Source organism: Lutra lutra, chromosome 17 (assembly GCF_902655055.1).
Source record: "Lutra lutra chromosome 17, mLutLut1.2, whole genome shotgun sequence".
Taxonomy (NCBI): domain Eukaryota; kingdom Metazoa; phylum Chordata; class Mammalia; order Carnivora; family Mustelidae; genus Lutra; species Lutra lutra.
The window spans coordinates 11237116-11264024 of NC_062294.1; the positions used below are offsets into that span (position 1 = coordinate 11237116).

General features: G+C 41.5%; 1 long non-coding RNA gene and 1 pseudogene across 1 annotated transcript in view; one reads left to right on the top strand and one right to left on the bottom strand.

Annotated features, from left to right (window-relative positions):
• The first annotated feature begins 364 nt into the window (after positions 1 to 364).
• Positions 365 to 1830, top strand: LOC125089923 (dnaJ homolog subfamily A member 1-like; annotated as a pseudogene).
• A 13828-nt stretch (positions 1831 to 15658) lies between these two features.
• Positions 15659 to 26909, bottom strand: part of LOC125089850 (uncharacterized) — a 35483-nt gene continuing 24232 nt past the window's right edge. Inside the window, exons 3-4 of the long non-coding RNA XR_007124077.1 lie at positions 19843 to 19910; positions 15659 to 15744 (exon numbers count right to left, since the gene is read on the bottom strand). This is a non-coding gene — a long non-coding RNA (uncharacterized LOC125089850). The remainder of the gene's footprint in view (positions 15745 to 19842; positions 19911 to 26909) is intronic.

Sequence of the window (26909 nt, forward strand, 5' to 3'; positions counted from 1 at the left end):
TCAGCAGTCAGGGCTGGGATAGAAAGGAGGACTGATTAATAGAGCTTTAAAGATGGTTCAAATGTCTTGAAGACAAATACCCAAAAAAGTTCCACAGCTTCCTCGTTCAAAATTTCATTTGCAATCACTACTTCCAGCCCAATTACATGGGACTACAGTTTCACTATGACAAAGGTCTGCTTCCTTTAGTTTTTTTTTTGGCACTTCAAGGGCAATCCAAGGATATAACTGATACCTTATGGGTATGCAGTTACAGAAAGGAAATCAGGGAATGGAGACAGGGACAATGTCCTCAGAGGATAGGGTAGAACACAATGGTGTCTATACCTGGTCATTACATTTAAGGAAGGAGGCACAAGGGCGGAACTTTCCAGAACGCTCGGTGAGACGCGGAGGAGCGGCGGCTACCCGAGCTGCGCCCAGCAACGCGCTCCTTCCCGCTCCCCCACATCGGCCTCGGCCCTCTCACCGGCTGTAGAAAATGGTGAAAGAAACCACTTACTATGATGTTTTGGGGGTCAAACCCAATGCCACCCAAGAAGAACTGAAAAAGGCCTACAGGAAACTGGCCTTAAAGTACCACCCTGATAAGAATCCAAATGAAGGAGAGAAGTTTAAACAGATTTCTCAAGCTTATGAAGTACTCTCTGATGCAAAGAAAAGGGAATTATATGACAAAGGAGGTGAACAGGCAATTAAAGAAGGTGGAGCTGGTGGTGGTTTTGGCTCCCCCATGGACATCTTTGATATGTTTTTTTGGAGGAGGAGGAAGAATGCAGAGAGAAAGGAGAGGTAAAAATGTTGTGCATCAGCTCTCAGTAACCTTAGAAGATTTATATAATGGTGCAACAAGAAAACTAGCTCTGCAAAAGAATGTGATTTGCGATAAATGTGAAGGCCGAGGTGGTAAGAAAGGAGCAGTTGAGTGTTGTCCCAATTGCCGAGGTACTGGAATGCAAATAAGAATTCATCAAATAAGACCTGGAATGGTTCAGCAAATTCAGTCTGTGTGCATGGAGTGCCAGGGCCATGGGGAACGGATCAGTCCTAAAGATAGATGTAAAAGCTGCAATGGAAGGAAGATAGTTCGAGAGAAGAAGATTCTAGAAGTTCATATTGACAAAGGCATGAAAGATGGCCAGAAGATAACATTCCATGGTGAAGGAGACCAAGAACCAGGACTGGAACCAGGAGATATTATCATTGTTTTAGATCAGAAGGACCATGCTGTGTTTACTCGGCGAGGAGAAGACCTTTTCATGTGTATGGACATACAGCTGGTTGAAGCACTGTGCGGTTTCCAAAAGCCAATATCTACTCTGGACAACCGAACCATTGTCATCACCTCTCATCCAGGTCAAATTGTCAAGCATGGAGATATCAAGTGTGTGCTAAATGAAGGCATGCCAATTTATCGTAGGCCATATGAGAAGGGTCGCCTCATCATCGAATTTAAGGTAAACTTTCCTGAGAATGGCTTTCTGTCTCCTGATAAACTCTCTTTGCTGGAAAAACTCCTACCTGAGAGGAAGGAAGTAGAAGAGACTGATGAAATGGACCAGGTAGAACTGGTGGACTTTGATCCAAATCAGGAAAGACGGCGCCATTACAATGGGGAAGCATATGAGGATGATGAACATCATCCCAGGGGTGGTGTTCAGTGTCAGACCTCTTAATGGGGCCAATGAATAACACTGCTGGCATTTTATGTGCAGTAGTGAATGAGTGAAGGACTATAATCATAGCTCACTACTTGCTATTGTTTTTGTTTTAATATTCAACTATAGTAGTGTTTTAAAAGTTAAATGAAGAATAAACTCAAATATAAAAGCTCAAAAAAAAAAAAAAAAAAAAAAAAAAAAGGAAGGAGGCACAAGGAAGAACACAGTTGGAAGGCGCCAAAAAAACATGCCAGGCTGCTCAAAAAGGAGGGAGCTTTGTCTAAACATGGGTACAGAATTTTCCACAAAGGGTACCAATCCTTAAAGCATTCATCTTTCCAACCCCCAAAGTTCAGCACAAGTACATTAGAAAATCTTTTTCATCAAAGTTGAAAGGAGAATATCCTGGTTCCCTATTTACAGAGAGCACTCCCTGAAAGGAAAAAAGACCTGAAGTGGTAGAGTTTTTTATGGATTCTTCTCACTCTATTATAGATTCAATGTACCATATTGTCAATTAATCAAAAAATCAACATGGATTGCAAAGCAGTTCATATGCCTGCTGGATCTGAGTTAGTGGCTCAAAGCTGATTACCTAACAATTTTTATAAAAGTAGAGCCCAGGAGCTAAAGATCCAGAGAATCTATCCTTCAGAGAGACCAGCAGCTTGGCCTTATAAGCACACTGTGTCTCCTCAACAATCCCACCCAGAGCAAAGCTTTGGAAAACAGCTCACTGTCCATTATAAAGCAGTAATTCAGAGAGGTTGTAATCCAAATTGAATTTGTATCCACCTATATTTTCTTAAATCAGTTTACTATTTCCCTGTTAAATTATTCTAAAGGCTGAATCTCATGAAGCAAAGCTTGTCTTCTAGAAAAAAATCCATAATACAGTATGTTCAAGTTTACAAAGTTATTTTCAATCAGATACTAATCCACATACACAAATTATCCATGAGATATTTATCAGTGTCATTGTCCTTTAAACCAAAGTGAGGGGCACAGCACAGAGATCTGGAAGGTGAAAATGAAAGAGACAACAATTCCCATGAAGCAATGGTGGGGCAAAGTGAAGGTTTCAGCAAATGGCAGATGAGGCAATTTTCCAAGCCTTTCAAAGTGTCCTCCTGCATATCACCAACTTTAGGGATGTGGGCAAATGGACTCATTGGCAGAGATACCTTGAAATTCCTGAACTTATTACAGATGTTTTCTCCCTTACCCCTTCCTTTTGTTTTGAAAGCCTCTAATCCCCTATATTAATTTCCTTCTGGTTTGAAATACCTGAAGTAATTTCCTTTCTCCTGACCAACTCCTGACTAATCCAATAAACAACACAAATTATTCTCAAGTAGACTGAAAAATGAAAGTTCATTTTATTTAGTCCAAACAGCCAGGGTTTAATTTAAAATGAGTATTTCTACTGAGTCAGATGATAATATTTCGAATGAGTCATTTCCAACCACACTTTGCCCTCTGCCACAACCTGGGATCATTTATCATACAGTCAGTTGATTCATCAGCATTCATTTGACCAATGAGCACTGTACTTCATTGAATGTTGACAATGACCTCACAAATCTATCATATCATCTCCAACTTACAGTTGAGAACACCAAGGCTTAGAGATATTGCATGACTTGCCCTAGGTCGCACCTTCAGGAATTATAGGAATTTGAAATCTTGTGCCTGAACTCTTCCTGCCACAGTAAATGACTTCACCATAGTAAGTATTGTCAGAGAGCGGTCGCTATGAACATTTTTGGTAAAATCAATATAAGGTAACCAGCACCGTATATTGTTTTGTGGCAGCATCTGCATTCTGAAATCTCTCCCTTCTAGCCAGATATTGCGGAAATTGTCCCAGGCAGCTCATGGTGGCAGGCATGTACTTTCTAAGATGCCATGAGAACCTATTGCCACACAGGTCCAGTGACAGGGGCTCTCAAGAATCAGAAAAGCTCTAACAAGAAGGCTGACTAAAGGGGATGAATTTAATACAATAACAACAATCACACAAACATTATTCCCCACATGTCACTAGAAGATATGCTAGCTATCTTCTATTCTTCCATGAAACACACACTTCCTTCAACTTTCTTAACCCAATGCTGGAAATTCTGAGGCTCTTACAGCAAAGATTTGCTTTTTGCTGAGAACAATGCAACAACAGAGCCTTCTCTTTGGCAGGCAGCCGCCTCAAAATATGCCCACTGGACTTCACAGTGAGAGGTTTGGCTTCACCTGGGGGCAGGAATTGTACCACCAGCAACTTTCCCTGCCAATCCTTCTACATGACAAAGCACATATGGATGCAAATTAGCTAATCCTTCTCTGGAAGAGTGAACTGCACCTGGCAGCCAGTTTATAGGAGTGCCAGATAGAGAAGATGTGATTGTGAGGTACCTTGGGGATTGCTACAAAGCAGGCTGGGAAAATCCCCACCTGGGATGCCTGAGATAAAACCTAATCACCTGCTGGGATAATTGGCCTCTGAAAGAGATACAAGCTAATAATAGTATAGAGTCATTGGTTATTAAACTGCCAAAAGGTTAGGAATATTTGCCTATTGATTACAGAATTCCTGAAAATGGCAAAGCCATGAAGCTCAAATAAATGAATCAAATGAAACTACAAAAAACAACTCTGCATCCTATTAAGCAACAAAGAAGATATCCAGGGATAGGCCATCCCCTCAAATAATGGGACATAGAGGATTTTCCTAGAGAACAAGATGGGTCTCTCTAAAATATGAGAAATCCCACCACCACTTTCGCCGAATCATCAAAACAATGTTGGTATAGAATATAATTAGGAAGAGGAAAATATTCTTTAAAAATTTTTGTAAATACATGGTCTAACTCATTTTCCAAAACATGCCCACTTAATTTCTCTCTCTACTCGGAATTTTCTAATTACAAGAGGTGGTTTTAAAACATGTCTGTGATATCACTGATACTCCTCCCATTGAAAGATGGGAAGTTTATCTTCCCTTCTTAAACATTAGTGACTTGCTTGTAACCAAGCAGATGAAGACTAAATGATGCCGCAGGACCTCCAAAGCCTCTATCTGGCTTTCTTGGGACACTCATCCTAGGGAATTCATTTAATAAATGGCTACCCTGAAACCACCACCCTGAAGAGGAGGAGTAACGAAAGAAGCTCTTACAGCCCCGGCTACAGTTCTAGCTTACCACCCGCTTCAGTTCCCAGTCATGTGAGTGACCCATCCAGAACATCCTGTCATTCAAGTCTTTAGATGATTACAAGGATAGTCAACATGTGATCACAATTGCACAACAGACCCCATCAAGAGCTGCCCAGTCAAACCATTTCCAAATTTCCTCAGCCATGAAAGTACAAGCAAATAAAATCATTTTTTTCACACCAGTAAGTCTTGGAGTAACTTATTATGCAAAATATTGCTGACCATTCCCCAAACTTCCAACAAATCATAGTTAACGTTTTGTAACACCTTTCCATTTACAAAGTACAATCATATAATCTCATTTAATTTTTATAAGTATCATGTGAAATATGTATAATTATCATGAGTTGCAGAGATTTGGACAAATGCTTAATATCACAATCAAGACTCAGAACCATACCATTTTATTCCTATGCCACTCAACACTGTGCTTTCACATGTGGTGAAATATTTTCAGTGGCTAAAAATTTTATCTGTGTAAAAATGCTAGATGACAATGAAAAAATTGACAGCATTGGTCCTTTGTTTGATATTTCCAAATAGACTGTCTCGTCATACATTCATATGTTCTTATGAAATTTTTAAAATAATAATAAAGGCAATTCCTGGAGAGTCTAGATGGCAGCCAATTCTTGCATTTCTTTATATTTGTAAATAATATAATGATTTCTCTATAATTTTACCTTCAACATTATAAGAACAGACCAAGTTTCAGGAAATGAAATAAAACTAAACTTTAAACAGGCATGGAGAAACTTATATTTCATACTAACTCTATGAATTTCACATCTCAAATACACATTGGGAATTGACTGACTGGGGTCCTAAAAATTTAGAATTTGCTTAATCCTAAAAGAGTTTGCCAAATCTGGCATGTTGTCTAGGTATTTTGAGTTCCCCTGTACTAAATTTTTACAATGGATAAATCAACAAAAACACGTTTACTTTTTCCTATTAAGGGCACTGATGTGATGCAAAGAAGTATAAAATGTGCTTCCAGCCTTACAAAAGCTTACAGTCTGTTGGGGCTATTCAGAGATGAATTTTTATGATGGAGTAGAAAGCATACGGAATTAGGAATATATTTCCCTACATACCTAAGAAAGTGCTATAAAGATTAAAAGCAAAAATGCTTTGTAAGTCACAAAACACTAAGAAAATGTAATATAAAATAAACATGTAAGTTAAAACAGAAAGATTTTATCCAGAATGGAGGTTGGATCCCTGCTCTGTTTTTAGGAAGTTTTTAAGCTGGATATTACTGGCTGATTCCACAGTAAAGGTGAGTTAAGCCACACCTTACTAGCTCACTTCAAAAGAGGTAACCCATTGCAGACTACTAAATTCTGATTACACACATCATATGGAGAAAAAAAAATGTTTTCTGGGAGTTGTAATTGAGATAGACATTAGCAAGATTCCAGAAATTCATCAACAAGTATGGATCACCAAAAGTCAAAGTCAAGCTGAGGTGTACTAGCATAGCACATAAATTATGATGTCTGATTAAAGTAGGAAAAAAAAAGAATTGTGATATTTACAAACCATTTCTATAAATTTCTTAGAGCAATTTATCCAGAGTCTATGAGAATATTTACATACTCCATAATTGTTACAAAGTTTTCATTCTCCTGTAGTTTTGTTTTTTTTTTTCCTATCACCACTAATAGGACATGATGGACATGATGTGGAGAACTGGGTACAGTTCTTTTGTACCAGGTATCTAATTTAATGCTATCGGGAAAATATTGCTAAGAAATATGAGAGTCTCTTGAAACATTAGGAATACAGATGAGAAGCTGCCTGTTTCTCTTGATTTCTACATTTAAAAACAAACCAGAGGACAAAATTGCGTCCCTCAAAGGGGGACAAACACGAGCAGGATGGGACACTGACTTGCAAATTAAGATCCCAGTATATTGACACCTAACTACCACCACGTTGGTCTATAACCTTTTGGCCCACTTTTGTCCTCAGTTTCCTCTCTTGTTAAAAGAAACAACAGCAGTGGAACATAGAATATTCAAGAAAATCTTGAGATGGTTCCCGTTCAAGACGGTGACATAAAAGAATCCTAAATTCAGCTCCTCCCACGAACATACCAGATCTGCAGCTACCTATAGAACAACGTCCTCTTGGGGGGTGGGGGGAGGGGACCCAAAACTGGCTGAAGGACTCCTGTGCCTCAGCAAAGGACCACATAGACCCAAAAGTCGGAGGAGAACCCGGGAGGGAATCTCTCTGTAAACCCTCCAACCTCACCCCACCCAGAGACCCAATAAGCCCTTGTGAACTCAAAACCGAAGCTTCTCCTGGAAGAGTGAAGACTTTGAGTCCCACATCGGGAACTCCCAGCTTTGAAGACCTGCCCCTGAGAGACAACTCCCCATAACCTCCAGCTTTGGAAACCAACCAGGCTCGCGTCCAGCAGACAGACTCAGACCTCACAGATGTGAAAAACAGTTTGCACAGGCCGCGCTCAGACTCACCGGCCGGGTCCAGCGCAGAAGCGGCGACGGGGCAGCCGGGACTCCGCGTGGCTGAGGCTCCTTTCTCGTCTTGGAGCGAGGATGTGAGGGGCAGGCACCTGGTTCGACTGGAGTCTGGAAGCCTGTTGAGGGGTTCTCCCCCACCCCACCCCCCGACACTGGTGGGCGCCATCTTTGCACTTTCCCTCCACAGCGGCCGTGGCCTGCGGAGGGGAGATTTTACGTGCGGCGTTAGTGGCACGTTTTTACGTGCCGGGTTTACGTCACATGCCCGGTTTTACACCAGGTGTCTGCTTTACGTCAGGTGCTGGGTTTTATGTCAAGAGGGCGTCCTATTTTTTTTTTTTTTTAAGATTTTATTTATTTATTTGAGAGAGAGAGGTCACAGGTACGCAGAGAGAGAGGGAGAAGCAGACTCCCCACTGAGCAGAGAGCCCAACGCGGGCCTCGATCCCAGAACCCTGAGATCATGACCTGAGCCGAAGGCAGAGGTTTAACCCACTGAGCCACCCGGGCATCCTATTTTTATATGGGGTGCCCCGTTTTACCTCTGGTGCCCAGTCTTAGATCTGAGGCCTCAGCTTCAACACAGAGGCCCTGATTTTATGCCCGAGGCCCCCATTTTTGTGGCTGCCAGCAGGGGACACCGCTCTCACCTGGCTTTGGTGGCCAACAAGGCTTACACTTGCGGTCCCAGAGTAGTATATATTTGCATACTTTAAAACTACTGTCTGAAAGTCTGGTTTTCAATCAGCCTGAATCTTGGCGCCCACTTAGATTCTCCCCCATGCCACCCCTCGGGGACACGGACAGGTCTTTCCACGCCCTCAACTACTAGAAGCCACTAAAAATAGGCTGCTTGGACAAACACAAATGTTTGAAAGACAACCAAGAACTAGGGCAGATTTGAACGATAAGGTTAATATCCCACAGGAGGTACTAACTCCTTCAACACTGGGGTAGTTGGTTGTTTTATCTAATGAACAGAGAGTCCAGAACCACACAGAGAGTCAAGCAGAGAACCAGAGGAATATTCTATGAACAAAGGAACAGGATAAAACCTCAAGAAAAAAACCTTAATGAAACAGAAATAATTTCCCTTTTAAAGAACATTTTAACTGAGCATTGATCAGTGTGATGAAGAAATGGAGGTGGCCAACCAACACTGTCAAGATGGAGAAACACGCAATGAAAAATAAACAAGGAAAAAATATCAGTTACTGGGAAGTAATGTAAGCACTACTTGTAATAGTGTAATCAAAATAGTATTAAAATACAGCAGAGGGGCTTCTGGGTGGCTCAGTGGGTTAAGCTTCTGCCTTCGGCTCAGGTCATGATCTCAGGGTCCTGGGATCGAGCCCTGCATCGGGCTCTCTACTCAGCCGGGAGCCTGCTTCCCCCTCTCTCTCTCTGCCTGCTGCTCTGCTTACTTGTGATCTCTGTCTGTTTGAAATTTAAAAAAAAAAAATCTTTAAAAAACAAAATAAAATACAGCACATACCTCAGCACTTAACATTTTGAACTAGACAATTCTCTGTTGTGGGGCCTTTTTTGTGCATAAGGGAATGTCTCCCAGCATCCCTGGCCTCTACCCACTAGATGCCAGTATGCCTCCTCTAGCATGACAACCAAAAAACGTCTCAGGACATTGCCATATGCCAGGGCAGAGAGAGAACCCACACACACAACCATGTTGAGATCTGCTACAATTGTCACTAGATGATACATTTCAGCTCCAAATTTTTATCATCATACTGATGCCCGAATATAACACTGAACACATTGAACCTACCCCGTCCTCCCTTTTCAACCAACCTTTGTAATTATAGATGCCATCCTCTTCTGTACCCAATTGTAAAACTTGCTGAGCTGTTTGCCTCAATAACATTCCAAACCTGTATTGTAGGAATTGAAAACACGGTCGGACCCTGTGAAATAGATGACAAGGTGTCCTGAACTATTGACATAGTTAAGAAACTCGATGAATAGCGCTTCTAAGCTATTATCCCCAGACCGACAGGAATGCCGTAGACTTTCTCCAAATGAAAGCACTCATCTTCACAGTTATAAAAGATAAACCCATTACCATGGCAGGAAATCAAAACTGCAGTAAATTTCAAAAGAGAAGAATGATGAGGAGGAGGCATAAAGGACTGGTAGAAAATCTCAAGTGAGAACATGCTCAATGCATAAAATGGGAGGACTGTTCAGACCATGACAGCGCTGCACGCAGGGAGTGGTCTGATGCTGCTGGTGAGCAAAAAGACACTTAGAAACCCGGTGGAAATTTGTCAAGACAGTCTAGACGGTAGTGTTTAGATAAACCCTTCTCTCCGTCACCCAAATCATTTTCAAATTAAGTTGAAACCGTGGCAAAGAAAATCTTTATATTTGATTCTGGCTACAGAGAAACTCCATTTGGAAGCTGTTAAATAGCTCATGAAATTAAAACTCACACCTGAATAAAAGTCCCCATCTTCTTTTATTTGTGCTAAAATTTTAGGGCATATCCCATTGGAGATTTCTGAGCAAGAAACTTTAAAAACTCCAGGAAATGTTTAATGAGAATAAGGAGAAATTAGATTAGATATATGTAGCAAATAAAAATTGGCTTTCATGAGTTACTTTTTCTATATAATGTTCTTACACAGTCATAAACTCATTTCTAATAGGGAATTGACCTGACCCTTTACTTCTCATCCAAAGTTAATAGTAGTTATCTATTTTGCTTATCTACTAATCTACTATATCATTACAATTTAAAGAAACAAAACACAGGAATCTCAAATCAAAAAATATAATGTTAGAGCAATTGTTCTCCTTCGTTTGTCTGAAGAATTTATCACAGATTTCTCTTAAATAAGAAGTTCAGGTTGGAAAGGGCAGAGGAGTCAGATGCCTTAAAACACCTCCTCTACCATCTACCAGGACCATGATTCTGTTAATTCATTAAACATTTCTGAGAATCAAGTTTCTCATATGTAAATGGGATATAACAATTATACATTATTCATGACGTGAAGATAAAAAGAAATGGGATGTAGGAAAATATTTTGCAAACTGTAAAGTTCTATCAAGTGCCATTTTGTTACCTTATTATTGAATTGACATTAAATGGGACCACAACATGGTTGAAAACTTCCAAGCATCCAGATGACCCAAAAGGTCCTTTTCAGTTTGATTAAACTTTAGCCCCCTTCTTCCTGACTCGGGGTGATGACCTCCCTGTCCTCTGAGGGTTTTCTTTTAAAAACCTGTAACTTCTTTCTCTGCCCCTTCGATATGTAAATCCTTTTAAAGACCTCTTGCCCATTTTTCAATCTAGGAGCTGAGAGCCATCTTTTTGAAATGTTAACATCAAAGGGTGTCTCCCAGTTTCCAGGAGAATGAAGGAGCCCAACGTGGATGGGCACTTTGCTCCAAGTAAAATGACCTTCTGTAGTGAAGATAAGAGAAAGTTTACTTTTCCTTTGGGCAAGACCAATTAGCAAACACGAAGGGATCCCTCCATATCCCAGCAATTCAAAACTCTCCCAGCCTTTGTCTCAAGAGTTGAGTTCAGACTTTAGTTCTGGCACCTCTCCCCTACTGCAACAGCGTTGAATAAAGCTTTCCTTGCCTGTTAAACTGTACCCTCTGCTATTCTTGATTTGACACATATTTGCAAAAGAATGAAAATATTCTGGGATGTATTTGCCACAAAATTCAACCCCAGCCCTACTTGTGACTCACCTAGTCACATCTCACACCAGTCTCTAAGAGATTGTAACCTCCTGAAGCAGAGGGACTAATCTAAGAACTGACCACATCTAACAATGGCCTCTCTATATAAGCATGTGTTCATATATGTGAATCAACATGTAATATTATGGTTTCAGTTCCTGTATCTATTTCAGTATAAATATCAGAGTTTATGGGTGCCTGTGTGGCTCAGTCAGTTAAGCGTATCCCTTAGGCTCAGGTCATGATTCAGGGTCGTGGGATCGAGCCCTGAGTTGGGCTCCCTGCTCAGTGGGGAGTCTACTTCTCCCTCTCCCTCTGCCCCTTCCCCCACTCGTGCTTGCCCTCTATCTCTCAAATAAATAAAATCTTTTAAAAATGATAAATAAATAAACAAATAAATAAATATCAGAGTTTAACATATTTGAAGATGGAGCCCTTGAAATACTTCTATGGGTGGTCATTATGGTGATGCCGCAAAGCAACTTGCAAAATAAATGCATTTCTTTTTTTTTTTTTCTAATCACTTTATTGAGGTATGATTGAGATACCGAAAGCTGTACATATTTAATGCATACAACTTGGTGAGTTTGAAGATAAGTATATGCCCGTGGAACCGTCACCACAATCTTTGTCATAAACATGTCCATCACTTCCAAAAGTTTCCTTGCACCCTCTTTACCAATTTGGTGTGTGTTAAGAACACTTAATATAAGATCTATCCTCCTAGCAAATTTTGAAATATGCAACACTGTACTGTTCCCTATATGCACAGCAGATCTCTGGGACTTGTTCATCCTATATAACTAAAACCTTGTTCTCTAAGACTAATGCTTCCCTGTGTCTCCTCCCCCCAGTCCCTGGCAACCACCTTTCCACTTGCTGCCACCCTGATGTACGTTCTTCAGCTAAGTGGTGTTACGCAGCATTTAACCTTCCGTACCTGGCTTATTTCACTGACATAATGGGCTCCAGGTTCATCCAGGTTTTTGCAAATGACAGGATTTCCCTCTTTTTTAAAGCTAAATGGTATTTCATTTTATGTATATACCACATTTGCCTTCATCTGTTGATGGACATTCAGGTTGCTTCCGTGTCTTAGCTATAGTGAATAACGTTGCCGTGAACACGGGAGGGCAGATACCTATTCAAGATAGTGACTTAATTTCTTTGGATATGTATCCAGGGTGGAATTGCCCGATCATACGGCTGTTCTATTTTAAGGTTTCGAGGAGAACTACATCCTGTTTTCCACAGTGGCAGCAACAGTTTATATGCCCACCAATACACAAGTGTTCCCTTTGCCCCACATCCTCCCAACTCTCACCTTTCGTTTTCTCATGGTTTTTTTTTTTGTTGGTTTTTTTGTTTTTTTTTTGTTTTTTCTCCTAGTAGAATTTATTTCCATGGGGCGGATTGGTCACCTCATCCACAAGTCCTGTCAACAGCCATTCAGATGGGTTGTCTACACCTGGCTTTCACTGGCCAGTAGAGAGATCTATAAGATGTTGACAGTGTTCCGAGAAGACTGTTGTCCACAGAGTTCAAAGTTTCACTCCACCGTAATGAACACCGGATTCTGCAGAGGATTGGGTGGCGTGAGCGGCGACGGAAGGCCATGTCCCGGAGACTGGCTGGGTTTCTGAGGGGGGCTTGCACTCTGCTGAGTTGGAGACGGTTGGTTCTGGTTCTGGTTCTGGGGGTGGGGGTGGGGCTCTCTCATGGTTTTTTTTTGTTTGTTTGTTTAAGTAATAACCACCCTGACAGGCGTGAGGTGATAGTTCCTTGTGGTTTTGATTTGCATTTCCCTGTTTAGTGACATTGAGCCCCTTTTCACAAACCTGTTAACATTTGTATGTCTTCTTTCAAAATAAAAATACATCTCAATAGGACTTTACAAAATAAGGACTTTGGAGATGTATTATAGATGGGTAAAGGTACAAATTCCAAAACATAACCATATCAAACATTTATCAATATGAAATATAATTAAACTAGTTAATTTAGCTCTAAAATATTTCTACTGAAAGATGTAGAAAGATTAAGTGTAGCACAGAGACAAATGAGAAGAGCATTGAGTCTTAGGGGAAAAAGCTAGGGAATATCAAACTCCTCTATTAAAATCTTTCAGTAGTTTCCAATTACTTAAAGTATAAAATAAATCACCTTACCAGACCAAAGCCTTTGGCAAAAGGACCAAATCAAATTTCTCCCTTTACTCACTTTGCATTTGTTCCTACATCCCTGACACTCAGTGTCTTCTCATGAATAGAGAGGAACTGCTCCCTACTTCTAAGAGCTCGAAATAGCCAAATCTCTTAATATAATTACCTAATACCTTCGTTTACATAATAGGGTTTACAAATGGGGAATGCAATCATTGTGTCACATCCAAACCCAAAAGCCTTATAAAATCTCCTTACATCCCAATCTGATTAGTACCTTACATTTTTCAAAGCAAGTACACACCTATTACCTTATTATCACTAGCAGTGAGTTACATATCACTACTAGTTCACCTTATTTGTGAGAAACCTGATGCTAATAGTGTTTATTTTTATAGCTTTATGAGATATAATATACAAAACCTGCACATATTTAACATATGCAATTAGATGCAGAGAGTTTAAATACCTTACTTGTGTGTCAGGACAAGACTTAAGAAAGACCTGAAGCCTGGGGCACCTGGGTGCCTCAATGGGTTAAGAGCTCAATTTTTTATTTTATTTTTTTTATTTTATTTTTTATAAACATATCATATATTTTTATCCCCAGGGGTACAGGTCTGTGAATCGCCAGATTTACACACTTCACAGCACTCACCATAGCACATACCCTCCCCAGTGTCCATAATCCCACCCCCCTCCCAACCCCCCTCCCCCCATCAACCCTCAGTTTGTTTTGTGAGATTAAGAGTCACTTATGGTTTGTCTCCCTCCCAATTCCATCTTGTTTCATTTACTCTTCTCCTACCCCCTTAACTCAATTTTTTAATTTTTTATTTTAAATCAGGTTGTGATCTCACGGTCCTGAGACTGAGCCCACATCAGGCAGCACGCTAGGCATGGAGCCTGCTTAAGATTCTGCTTCTCCCTCTTCCTCTGTCCCACACCCTTTAAGAGAGGAAGGGAAGAAGGAAAGAAGGAAAGGAGAGGAGAGGAAAGGAAAGACCTTAAGCCCATTTCTCTGTCAGATGATCAGATTTCCAGGAGTGATAGAAGCAATCATTGATTTTGCACACCCTGCATATTCCCAGAAGGACTTGAGGACCAGAGTGCACCCAAAGTGATAAAAAGCAAATGACATCCTCAGGACAACTGAGAGGGTTAATTTAAGGTTTTGCCTGGATTCCCCTGTGCAGCAGGTGAGCACATAGCACGGACCGAAAATGACTGGTGCTTCTCTATATAGTTATAGGCACGTCAAGGCCAGAGGGGCCGAATGACCTCTTCTGTGACCCAGACTGGGATTCCTGAAAAACCTGCCTAAGGAGAGCCTCTCCACAGACAGGGTGTGTTCCTGACTGACAAGCATTGTTCCAGGAATTTTAAAGCCATGAGAACTGACCTCCAAAAGGGAGAATGCCACTGAGTCTCCAAGTTGGTACAGCCCTCACCATTCATTCTTCACTTCCATTAAAGGCATCTGCATCCTCTGCCTGTGTCTGTTGATACCTCGCTGTCAATCACGTTCTCCCTTGGGAACAACATGCAGAGACTCACACAAACTCCTAAGTGGTAGATTTGGTGGTTCAGAAATTCCAATTGCATATCCAATACTCTTCTACTGCCTGCTTAATATTTAAAGGAATCCTCTAAGACAAACCTGCTAAATCACAGAACGGATCCCAAAGTTTATTATCAGAAATGAATAAATGCTCTAAAGTTGTTGGGGGAGTTCTGCCTCTGATTAGAATGTGGAATGGTGCACAAGACCATCATTCCCATGGTAACAACGAAAAAAAAAAAAAAAACAGTTTTCTATAAAGCTATCAAAAAGCAGTGGATGAATGCAGGGGGTGGAAAAAAAAAAGCTTTAATGAGCTAAATTCCGGAGAGAGACGACCAAAGAGCTGCAGATGCTTCCACACCTAGCGGCAAATTCCAACCCGACTGCAGATATGGGGAAGAGTACGCTTGTCACGGAAGGAAGCAGGAGGTGTGGGGAGAAACTAGCCATGCTTTGGCAACAGTGAAGCCAGCAAAAGGAGGTGAAATCTGTAACAGCTCAAAGTGTGAAATCATTGTTGAGGCCAACATACTCCCCCACCCCCCATCCCCAAGACATTTTTCTGAGAAAGTTGCAGAAATCATTATGAGGACAGGGCTAAAAGACAAAATTTTAGCCATTTCATGGTACTCGGATCCCAGGGCCCCTGCAAAATTTGACTCCGTATGGGAATCGTAACCAGCTAAGCTAAAAATCAAACCTCTTCAAGTTCAAATCCTGGGAGGATCTAAAGGATTTATTTGTCCCTCATTGTAGCAACAGTAGTAAAGAAAGTGGGGGATTGAGCTGAAGGACAAAGTTAAATCCCCTAAACCATATTTGAAATCAGACATAAACTAACCACAAGCTGCAGCGCAGTCCTGGCCCAGTTCGAAGTCAGTGGAACCAAAAGGGACAGGCGTGGCTGCCTGGCTGAAGAAAGTTCTTGTACCCTCTGAGGAAAAAAAAAAAGAAGAAGAAAGAACAAAGATCATATTTCAGTGTTCGTCAATGACCGGTATAGAATAAAAATTCGTAATGTATGTAAACAGTAGGAAAGTTTGACCCATAATGAATAAAAGGAAATTCACTTAAGACAGACTTACTAATGAATCCGCTACTGAGATCCACAAGGATTTTATTTTTTATTTTTTTTAAGTAGGCTTCATTGCCAAAATGGAGCCCAATGCAGGGCTTGAACTCATGACCCTGAGAGCAAGACCCAGAGATCGAGACCTGAGCTGAGATCAAGAGTTGTTCACCCAACCAACTGAGCCACCCAGGTACCCCTGAAATCTACAAAGATTTTAAAACAACTGTTTTAAATAAGCTGATCCAAAAAAAAAAAAAGGATGAATAGGTCACATGATGGTAGATTTTACAAGAGATGTGTAAACTAAAAAATAAAGAAAATTCAAATTATCAAACTGAAAAGAAATGAAGTTTTTAAAAAAGCAATTGAATCCTGCTGGAGGCTGAGTCAGTCCCTGCCTGGACTTCTCCGTGGGGGTCTCTCCATAGTGCATGTGGGCTTCCTCACAGAAGGGTGGCTGGATGCCAAGAACAGCTGTCCCAAGAGATGGGAAGTAGAAGCTTCTGGTTTCTATCGTCAAGCAGCCACAGAACCCAACTTCAAATGTGGAGACAGGGGTGCCTGGACGGCTCAGACAGTTACGTGTCTGCCTTCAGCTCAGGTAGTGATCCCAGGGTCCTGGGATCAAGTCAAACATTGGGCTCCCTGCTCAGCAGGGAGCCTACTTCTCCCTCTTTGTCTGCCTGCAGTTCCCCCTGCTTGAACTGTCTCTCTCTGTCAAATAAATAATATCTTATAAGAGAAAGAATAAACAAACTGTGGTATATTGATAGATACAATGCATTTCTACTTTGCAATAAAAGGACAGGAGTATTAATACACACACCATGGATGTATTTCAAAAACATAATGTTCAGTGAAAGAAGCCGGACTCAAAGGAGTAGTAAATACTGAATCACCCTATCTACATGAAGTTTAAGAACAATCAAAAATAAATCAATAAAATGACAGAAATCAGAACAGTGGCTATCTCTGGAAGAGCAATGGACTGAAATGGGGTGCAGAGGAACTCTGGAAATGGAGAAATATTTTATGTCTTCATTTTCACGTTACTTTCATAGGTTTATAAATGTGTCAAAACTCACTGAACTTACACTTAGGATTTGTGCATTTCACTGTACAGAAGCTAGACCAATATAGGAATGATCGAGACACAAATAAAAAATCCTTGAAACACAAGCTATTGTGTAGTTCTGGATTGGATACTGATTTGGACAAATGAGCTATAAAAAACAAAATGAGGACATATGGAAATATTTTATTGTGTTTATGGTATTAGGTGAGATCAAATTTATTGAACTATAAAGACCAAGATAGCTAAAAACAGCATATTATAAAACAACGTGTCCACTATGGTATTGTACCCTCAAAAATATATTACAGGTTGCCTGGGTGGCTCAGTGGGTTGAGCCTCTGCCTTCGGCTTGGGTCATGATCTCAGGGTCCTGGGATCGAGCCCCGCATTGGGCTCTCTCCTCAGTGGGGAGCCTGCTTCCCCCTCTCTCTCTGCCTGCCTCTCTGCCTACTTGTGGTCTCTCTCTCTCTCTGTCAAATAAATAAATGAAATATTTTATATATAGATATAGATATAGATAGATATAGATAGATATATATATCTCAGAGGATTTTTAGGGCAGTGAAAATATTCCGTATGATACAGTCATGGTGGACCCACGTCGTCATACATTTGTCCAACCCACAGAATGTGCACCAAGAGCGCACCCTCACATAAACTGCAGACTTTGGGTGATATGATGTGTCACTGTAAGTTCGTCATTTGTTACAAATGTTCACACTCCCAGAGGATGCTGATAGTGAAGGAAGGCATGCATGTGCTGGGAGAGAGGGTATATGTGAAATCTTCATATCTTCCTCTCAATCCTTCTGTGAACCTAAAACTGCTTGAAAATATGAAGTCTTAAATATACATAGAATATTGCTCACATATCGTCCTAGGAAAAGTGCAGGTGGAAATGCTCCAGGGTGCTACCCTGGTAATATCTATGCCATGGGAAAGTATGCTTTTATTCTGTATTTTTGCTTACATGCTTTTTTCTAATCTTACAAAATGCACAAGCACTGTTTCTATGATAAGAAAAGTTTGTATGAATAATTTGCATTTTGTTTGTGAAAACAGTGCTGAGAAATCATTTCTGCCCCCCCAAATATGCCATAGTCACCAAGTGCTCATTGAATTAAAATAATTAAAATGTATTATGTATACTACCTAATAGAAGATTGAATAGAGCATAACAGCAGGAGACCTGTGTTCATCGCTGCGGTTCACGCCTGTGTTTAATCCTCGCTACCTACAGGAATGGAGCCGTTACAGACTGGGAGCCGGAGGCTCACCCCAGTCACTGAACTGGCAAAAGTCAGAGTCTCTACTTTTCCGTGGTCCTGACTATGTAATCCCTCATGGAGTTACTGCTGCACTTGCATCATCTCCTTCTTTCTCAAAGCACTTTTTTGAGATTGCAGAGGTCCGGACAGTAAAGCCGGGGAGCCAAAGAAGTAACTTGCCCAAGACCACCCAGGCAACCGGGAGCACAGCCCAAGAAGAAAGCCGGTGTGTCTGCTCGAGAGTGGCAAAGACCACACTGAATCCCCAGTGCTACCAGCAGCGTTTCCCAGCGAAGCCCCAGCAGAGACTGTCACCCCCTGCGCCCACTGCACAATTTATGGAAATACCCAGATAAGAGAAGTGATGTTTAGGTAAGGGGTTTTTTTAAGTTTTTTTTTTTTTTTAATTTATTTGACACAGAGAGAGAGAGATCACAAGTAGGCAGAGAGACAGGCAGAGAGAGAGAGGGAAACAGGCTCCCTGCTGAGCAGAGAGCCTGATGCGGGTCTCGATCCCAGGACCCTGAGATCATGACCTGAGCCAAAGGCAGAAGCTTAACCCACTGAGCCACCCAGGCACCCTAGGTAAGGTTTTTTGAAGGCAAGGAACCCCTCTATTTCTTTTAAATCTAGAGTGAAAGCCTCATCATCAGAACATGGCAGGTTTGGAACGTACTACGTTGGCCTCGGTACTTTTCGAAGGATGAGCCGAGAAAACATGCCATGAGTCCCACAGATGTGTTTGCAGTGGAGAAACCTCTTGCCTCTCACTGACCTATCGACAAGGTGAAGCTCCCAGAGGAGAGCTAGCCTTTAATATTAGGTACGGGGGAGGGGTGGAGTGCCTGGGTGGCTCAGTCAGATGGGTTCTTGGGTGTCTGACTCTCGTTTCCACCCAGGTCAGGGTCTCATGAGTTGTTGGATCAAGCCCCGCATCCGGCTCCTCCCTCAGGGGAGGGTCTGTGTGAAGACTGTGTGAATGACTCTCTCCCTACCCCCAACCCCTATCCCTACTCACGAGCTCTAAAATAAATGAATGAAAATAAGTAAATAAATCTAATAAAAACAAATAAGTCTAATAAAAATAAATAATAAAGAAATAAATCTCTCTCTAAAAATAAATAAATAAATCTCTCTAAAAAGAAATGAATACATAAATAAAAATAGATTTTATTTCTCTCTCTAAAACCAAACAAATCTGATAGATAAATAAATAAATAAAATTAGGTGCTGGCTGAAACTTTACATTTCCTTGAGAAATTTCCTCAGCATTTATTTTATTTTTTATTTTAAAAACACTTGAACAGGGCTTACTGGGTGCCAGCCACCGTTCTAAATGCTTTGCTAATACTGGCACATCTGATTCAATCCTCACCACATGCCTGTATAAAGAAGCTACATCTATCATCCACATTGAACTTGGGAGGAAACTGAGCCACAGGGGCATGACTTCAGGTGCTCAAGGTCATACAGTTCATAACTAGCTTTCTCCCCGCCCCCCCTTCACTTACACTGTCCTCTTTGCCAGTGAATATGTTTTCTTTCTTACTGAGCTTGCTAGGGGGTTCAGAGGCAGAATTTTTACCTGTCTCCAGCAGCTCTGGAAGATCCTCTCACCTGTAAATAGGCATTTTGATTTCCTTTGTAGCTCTGATGTCACAGCACATTTTGCATTCTCTTTGTCCCTGGATGGATGAACATAGGAATAGAAATAAGAGTGGAGCCAATGACTGCGGTCTAGATAAAACAGCAATTATGTCTGCAGTGTCTGTTTGCTAGAACAAGTCCTCTGTAGCACTAACATCAAGGGGAAAGAATGATTTCTGTAACCGATTAAAGTTTAAGTAGGAGTTCAAATTAAATCAGATCAAGAAACAAATATACAAATGAAGTTAACTTAAACAAGAGGCTGAATGCATTTAGACAAATGGGAGGAGAATGGAGGAGGTGGTTGAATCCACTGAGCAAATGCACTGGGGTTAGAACACGAGACAAGAGTCTGGGCAGGAGCTCGTCATGGCACTGCCCAGAGCTTCTCTCCTTAAAGTGATTTTTCTCCTAAGGAGTCCAGAAAAGCAATATGCTTAACAACACCCCAAAAAGCATTCAGGAGCCCCGGTGCCTAAAGCACCTGCTAGAACACGGGAATTCTAAGAAATACTTGTTCTTGCCTTTTGTTGCAGATAAGATCCTTCAACGGTGACAGATTTTCATTTGTAATCATTCACGGCCGATTCCAGTTCAGGACTGAGCGGGATAGTCTAGCTTTGCAGCTGAACCAAAGCCGCTCCACACAGCAGAGTGTGTCTCAGCTTTGTTTCTGTAATATTCCTTGTCAGGGGATGACAAGAATTGGCCGTGGGCAATGGAGGGCTTCTGCGAAAATACACACTGTGTGTTTGGATGCTATTTCTTTATAAAGATGCTTATTCGTGGATCATTCTTCTGGAAGTCATGCGGAAGGGACTGCCTACATTATGACATCCACATAGGAGTTGAGAAGCCCAGGGAGCCTTTCCCTGCCCACCTTCACAGGGCAATGGCGCACCTGTGTGTGGGAAGGCGGTGGGACTCTGCCTCCAGGGACACCTGGATGTTTTCATTTGCTTGGGCTACGATAATAAATACCATGGACTGGGTGGCTTAAACAGCAGATATTTATTTTCTCACAATCCTGGGTGCCGGGCATCCAAGATCTAGGTATTGGCAGGTTTGGTTTCTTCTGAGGCCTTTCTCCCTGGCTTGCAGTTGGTGGCCTCTCCCGTGTCTTCATGTGGCCTTCCCTCCATTCACTCCGTTTCCTAATTACCTCCAAGAGTCATATTGGATGAGGACCTATCCTAGTAACCTTGTTTTAACTTAATCACCTCTTTAAAGACCCTATTTCCAAATACAGTCACATTCTGAGATACTGGGGGGTGGGACTGCAGCACGTGAATCTGGGGGGACATAACTCAGCTCATAGCATTGTATCCAGGCACTGACGCCTCCTCACAGCTCTCTACCATGTTCTGAGAAGATTGGGTATTTTGGGAACGAGACATCAATCGCAGCCGCCCCGTTTCTCAGAAGCCACATCAATGACTTCAAAAGCTGATGATTTTCTGCCTAAAGTCATTTGAACAGACTTAAGGAGAGAAGGATTTCAACTACAAAATAAATTAGGATCTCGGGTTTTTAAACTTTCATGTGACATAAATGTGAATTGAGACTATACCCCAGACTAGAATCAGAATAATGGGAATAAAACTGACATTTTCATTTCTGAGACCCTGTGTAGGCATTTAGCGAGAGCCAAAGGAGAGAAGTTGAGAAGTGACGGAAGGAGCCATGACTCTCCAAGAAAATTTAAAATATGGTGAGAATATACTATAACACAAACCTTCCATGGCAACATCCTCATCAGATCAGAAAATCAAGAGGAAATTGAGAAGAGCAGATTATACACATACCTTGATGTGGGCTTTCTAACAGTCAAAGAAGATACTCTGGGGGAGTTGACATGGTATGTGAGTGAATCAGAAGGCGGCTCATTGGCCCCCCTGTGCTGGCTGCATGCTCTGAACATTGAAGGTTTTCTCACTCTTTGCACAGTTTGATCCACAATAGCTCAATCTCCTGAAATATGAGCCATTGTTGCATTTCACTAAAGCCAGGCCTTGCTGGGGATCCCACAGCCTGTTAAAGCTGAAGAAGACAAACCCAGAGTTCACCAGGTGGCCCCTGCAGTGTTGGTAGATGGCTCAGAATGGGGTTTGTCCAAAAGTTTGGGGTATGCACACTTTGCACTGTTAATTTGTTGCCGTTACTTGTTGAGACTCATGTTGCTAAAATGTAGTTATAGTTCGGATATCCCAAAGAAGTTTGCAGTTTTATATAACTTGCTTAACCCCAGAAGCACTGTTATAAAGAAGGTTCTTAGGACATACACACCATGAGACACACAGATGTAGTCCAGCTGCCTCATTTTACAGACAAAGCAGAGACTCGTGACTGATGCCCCTTTTCCAGGGGCAGTGCCGAGAACAGGACATAAATATCCCAATTCCCAGACTCTTTTCTTGATGCCATTGAACTTCTTCCTAATAAGTACTGGTCTCTGGACTCGGAGAGAGAGCGGTGAAGGTATCTATTCAGAAAATCTGAATCTTCAAGTTGGAACGTAGCTTTTGATATAACTGATTAATCTAACCCTCATAAAATATGCACCAAATACCATATAAAATTTGGATTTGGCTTATAATTGGGATATTCAAATAAAGAAGAGTCGTCTTATAAACTGAACAAGTTTAAATCCTCACGGTTAAAAAATCCTTCCTCAAATTAACACTAGTTACTCTCTATTATTATAGAAGCTCAGAAGTGTGAGGGCACACACGGACAAAACACAAAGAAAACATAAAATTCTCAGCTATAATATCTATCTCCTTCTTTCCTGGCCACTTTACAAAATGTACAATTTTAACTTCATTTTTTTCTTTCCCTAAGAATAGGAATGCCAGGTCAAATAAAGGACGCCCAGTTAAATTTGAATATTAGATAAACAATCCATCAATTTTTAAAATGAGAAGCTCTCAAATACAGAATAAGGTAGACTATATTTTTTTTTAATCTGGCAATTCTGCCAACAAAGGATGCTCACACTTAGTGAAAAGGCATTGAGGTCAGCAGTACATGAAAAGTTTTTTATGAAGCCAAGAAAAGGGTGGTCATTATTCAAGAATGGAAGATCAATTCTAAAACATAAACTTGAGATGCCTGGGTGGCCCAGTCGATTAAGCGTCTGCCTTTGGCTCAGGTCATGATACTGGGGTCCTGAGATCGAGTCCCGCATCGGGCTCCTTGCTCATTGGGGAGTCTGCTGCTCCCTCTGCCTGCCCCTTTCCCTTATTTGTGTTTGTTCTCTCTCTCTCTCTCTCTGTCTGATAAAAAAATAAAATAAAATCTTTAAAAGCAAATGTAAACTCGAGTTGAGGAGATGAGAAACTAAGGGATAATTTTCTAGATTAAATTACAGGCCCTACATTCTCAACCAGAGTCTCAATGAAAACTACCCTATGTAAGCCTGTGTTTTAAAAGGTAAGTTGGGGGGCACCAGTGGCTGTGACTGATATGAATTGGCATATACCTAGCACTCATAGTAACAAGAAAAATAAAGTTAAATCTGAATGTCGTGATAAAATAAGTAGGGAAATTTATTTTATTAAAATGAAAATGAGGGGTGCCTGGGTGGCTCAGTGGGTTAAAGCCTCTGCCTTTGGCTCAGGTCATGATCCCAGAATCCTGGGATCAAGCCCCACATCAGGCTCTCTGCTCAGCGGGGAGCCTGCTTCCCCCTCTCTCTCTGCCTGCCCCTCTGCCTACTTGTGATCTCTGTCTGTCAAATAAATAAATAAAACCTTTTAAAGGTTTTATTTATTTATTTGACAGACAGAGATCACAAGTAGGCTGGCGGGGGGGGGGGAGCAGGCTCTCCTCTAAGCAGAGAGCCTGATGCAGGGCTTGATCCCAGGACCCTGAGATCATGACCTGAGCTGAAGGCAGAGGCTTCAACCACTGAGCCACCCAGGTGCCCCTAAATAAAATCTTTTAAAAAATAAAATAAAATGAAATGAAAATAATAGGGGCACTTGCGTGGCTCCATCATTGAGCATCTGCCTTGGGCTTGGGTCATGATCCCGGGGTCCAGAGATGGAGTCCCAAGTTGGTCTCCTGGCTCGGTGGGAAGCCTGCTTCTCCCTCTTCCACTCCCCCTGCTTGTGTTCCCTCTCTCGCTGTGTCTCTCCCTGTCAAACTAATAAATAAAATATTCAATAAAATAAATACATAAAATGAAAATGATATTAAGAAATATACTCATAGAAAATACGCATTAGCAACATCTCTATACTTATTCAAACTCATTTAGGCATGTTTGGTGTGATTATTCGCTCTGTGGAAATAAAACATTACTGAAATGGTAGAAATAGACATGGCTCAGTACATTATGGAAATGCAGACATGAGAAAGAGGAAGAGAATGTATACTCTGGCAATCTTGAGGCCCAAAAGAGAGGGAGGAGACGGGGTGAAGCTTAGAAAGTATTTGTGTAGGGGATCACGGATGGAATCATATATGGAACACTTTGGCTCCAGGAGGAGAATGTGTTCAACCAGAGAACATGAGTATGTCTCAGAGTTGGTGGTACAAGACTGCTCTTTCTCCCACATGTGAAATTGTAACCACTCTGAATAAGTCAGGGTATATTAAAGTAGGTTGTCTTGCTCAGTTCCTATTGGCCAGCAGTTTCATGGTTGGGGCTGGTTGTAGAGGAGATATGAGCAGGGGTAGAGCTCACTCTCCAGGAAGCTTTCCCCCAATGCCATGGGTTGTTAGGCAGACAGCAGCACAAACCACTCTCCCTGCCCCTTACCCACCACCACTGAGGGCTTAACTGTATGCATAAATTCAACGCCAAGTTTCAGTGTACCCTGGCTAGCTGGGTACATCTAGGTACACCAAGAATCAGACCTTCTTTGAGAATGTGGCATTGTAATTCACTCTTTACTGACTTAACCTTTCCTACTTTTTTTGTTTTTGTTTTGTTTCTTTGTTTTATTACATCAGGACTATATAGTCATTCTCCATGTAATTTAGAACCAGCTAAATCAGGTAATAGCAGACAAGATTTACACTTAACCTAGATTGTCTTTTTTTAATGAATTTGATGTGTAACATTATGTAAGTCCAAGGTTAAGCACGTTACTTTGATATCTTTATTGAAATGGAAAAACAAAAGACCCAGTGCAAGCCAATTGAATGTAGGGATGTCCTCAACCAATTTTTTTTTTTTTTTTTTGAGGGAGAGAGAGCACATGAACCAGCATGAGCAGTGGGGAGGGGCAGATAGAAAGAGGGAGATAGAGAATCTTAAGCAGGCTCCACACCCCATATGGGGCTCAATCTCACGATCCTGAGATCATGACCTGAGCGGAAATCAAGAGTCCAATGCTTAACCGACTGCGCCACCCAGGCACCCCACCCAGGCATGGTGGTATGCCTGTCAATTCGAGCCTCCCCAAAAGCAGAAACCAAGTCAGGGTTAGGCATGAGGGACAAGCCTGTGGTGGATAAAGAGGGAGGGAGCAGAAAAAGGGAGGGTGGGCCTTCAGACTGTGATGCAGAATGACACCTGCAAAAGAAAAGAGAGGAGGAAGGGGTGGGGAAGGAGAGCCCTCATGTACAGCACGGTTTGAGAAAACTTCAACCAAGCCAATGGTGCATCCCTGATTAAAAGTCGCTCGTTAAAGGGCTCTTGTGTTAAGCCTATAGCACAGTCTCCACGGTGCTCAGTCTAGACTGAAGGCAGCCCAGGGAAAGCCTGATTTCAGCGTGAATGCCAGGGAGAAACCAAAGTGGTGGCAGCTGGTGCCATCAACCAACTATGGTCTCAGCAGCAGGTTCGCTTCCTTTTCATTTTTTTATTGAAGTATAATTGTCATACAATATTATATTAGTTTCAGGTGTACAGCACAGTGATTGACATTTGTATACATTGAGAAATGATCACCACACTAAGTCTAGTTACCATCTGTCACCACACGAAGTTACAAAATGTTTATCTCACGATGAAAACTTTCAAGATTTTCTCTTAGCAACTTCCAAATCTGCGATACAGTATTGTTGACTCTAGCCATCATGCTACACATTAGAGCCCCATGACTTATTTATGTGATAACTAGAAGGTTATACCTCTTGATGCCCTTCCTCCGCGCCCCCCCGCATTTCACCCACCATCCCCTCTGGCAAACACCCATCTACTCTCTGGTTCCATGAGTTTACATCTTTGGATGCCATGTGTAAATGAGATCACACAGGATTTGTCTTTCGGGGTATGGCTTATTTCACTTAGCGTGATATTCCCCAGGTTCATCCATGTCATTGAAAATGTCAAGATTTCCTTCTTTTTATGGCTGAATCCTATTTCAGTGTCTGTGTGTGTGTGTGTGTGTGTGTGTGTGTATGTGCACGTGCGCGTGCGCGCATACGGGTGTGTGAGTGGGTAGGTGGGTATACCCTTTTCTTTACCCATTCATCCACTGATGGACCTTTAGTTACTTTCCACGTCTTGGGTATCACGAACAATGGTTGCAATGATTAAGAGAGTGCAGATATCTCTTTGGGATACAGTTTCATTTCCTTTCTTTTGGATATATATCCAGAAGTGGAATTGCTGATCATAGGATAGTTCTACATTTGGTTGTTTGAGGAACCTCTATACTGTTTTCCATAATGGCTGTACCAATTTACATTCCTACCAACAAAGCACGAGGCTTTCCTTTTCTCCAAACCTTGACCAGTGTTTGGTGACTCTTGTCTTTTGATAACAGCATCCTAACAGCTGTGAGGTGGTATCTCATCATGGTTTATATTTGTTTTCCCCTGATCGTTAGTGAAGTTGAGCACCTTTGTCCTTTGTATGTCTTTGGGAAAACGTCTATTCAGTTTTCTGCCCATTTTCTAACCAGGTTCTTTGGTTTTTGCTATTGAGCTGTTAGAGTTCCTCATATAGTTTGGATATTAACCCCTTATGGGATAGATGGTTTCCAAATAATTTTTCTCCCATTCCGTAAGGTGCTTTATCATTTTACTGATCACTTCCTTCACTGTGCAGAAGCCTTTCAGTTTGATGTAGTCCCACTTGT